Source organism: Phocoena phocoena, chromosome 2 (genome assembly GCF_963924675.1).
Source record: "Phocoena phocoena chromosome 2, mPhoPho1.1, whole genome shotgun sequence".
Lineage (NCBI taxonomy): Eukaryota > Metazoa > Chordata > Mammalia > Artiodactyla > Phocoenidae > Phocoena > Phocoena phocoena.
In genome coordinates, this window is record NC_089220.1 from 3,939,524 (window position 1) to 3,941,069 (window position 1,546).

The 1,546-nt window shown below is 46.8% G+C and overlaps 1 non-coding gene across 1 annotated transcript; it reads right to left on the reverse strand.

Annotated features, from left to right (window-relative positions):
• Positions 1–1,149: 1,149 nt before the first annotated feature.
• Positions 1,150–1,226, reverse strand: LOC136119740 (small nucleolar RNA SNORD112). Its single transcript, XR_010655699.1, has one exon. It is a non-coding gene; the product is annotated as a small nucleolar RNA SNORD112 (small nucleolar RNA).
• Positions 1,227–1,546: the final 320 nt, after the last annotated feature.

Here is a 1,546-nt window from a genome sequence, read left to right on the forward strand (position 1 = left end):
CTCACCCAGCGCCACAGAGCATACAGCTCAGTCCTCTGAAGCTGCCCATGGGCCCGGGGGAATATGAGGCGGTTTTCAGTTAGGGGAAGTTGGATCCAGGCGACATGGGAGCCAAGGGCACTGGAAAGGGACAAAGGAAAGGGGGTGATTAACATGTGGCCAGTTTCACGAATTCGAGAAAAATGTAAAACGTTCTCCTAGATGAGGCAAATGTGTCAATGAGTCATCACGATTCCACAGACTATGCTTTGCTGAACTTTAGCATGAGGCGTTGGGGGGGCAGCGGTGCCTCTAAATTTGGGTTCACCCTAGCGAGTATTTCAAGCCTTGTCTTAAGCTCCGAGGGGAAGCTGGCTGGGACGGCTTGGCCGGAGCCCTGAAGGGTAAAAGGCAGGGCACACACAGAGAGGAGAGGGTAGCTGGTAGGGGCTGCCGTGTGCCTAGCACACATATGTGTGCGTGCGTGCGTGTGTGTGTGTGTGTGCATGGGGAGGGGGCGCGAGGCTGGGGAGCTTCCAGCCAGACCCTGAAGGGTCTTACATGCCAGGCTAAGGCTCTTGGACCACGTCCCAGACACTCCGGGAAGTCAGATGGAGGATTTAAAGCAAGACAGCGACAAGGTCAAAACGGCATGTTACAAAGATCACTCAGTGAAAATAAACTTTGCTGCAAACCATTTAATCTAGCTATCCCACCTCTAAGAAGCCAGACCAAAAGAACAGTCAGGGACGTGTTTACAGATTCAGCTACAAGAATGCTCACTGCAGGGTCGCTAGCAATAACAACAAAAATAAAACAGGACGGCTTAGATCTTTTTCAGCAGGCGTCAGTTCAGCAAAATCATATTAATTAAAACCTCGGTTCATGACATGCTCTCCTCATTTATCTATGCCAGGACCTCTTTTATTTTATGTTATCTTTCTTATTTATTTTCTTAAATAATGTAACGAGCACACATGGACCCGTGACCCACCCCGATGACTAGGACTTTGACCAAAGCATCTATAGGCTCACACTGGCCTACCCCAGCAGACTTACAGCTGGGATTTTCAACAACAGAGGAAGCTCTAATCAACAATGGTGCAAACACACCCCAGAATATTAAACAGCTCTTAAAAAGAATGAAACAGCAGAGACCTATTGTCTTTTAATGGACCTCAGTATTCTGCGCAGAGCTGGATTAATCACGATCCTTTGTTCACAAACACTTTCTCATCATTGGTCCAGGCATGTCCTGCTTTTATTTTGCTAATTTATGCATTCATATATTCATTTGTAATAATGTCATAAACACTTGTGAGCCCACTCCTCAAATCCAGACCTTGGCAATTACTTACACCTGCTTCCACAAGCCAGCCCCGCCGGGGAAGGACCCGGAGCTTTAGTGACAGCGACAAGGTGGTGAACTCAACTTCAGTGTGTACAGAATACAGGCTACTAAGGTGTTGTTATAAGGAATGGTGTTTATCTTTTATGATCTCCAAGCACATTCTTGAGTGAAGAGAAACAAGCTGTGCAAAAAGAAATGTACATGGTGATATAGTCT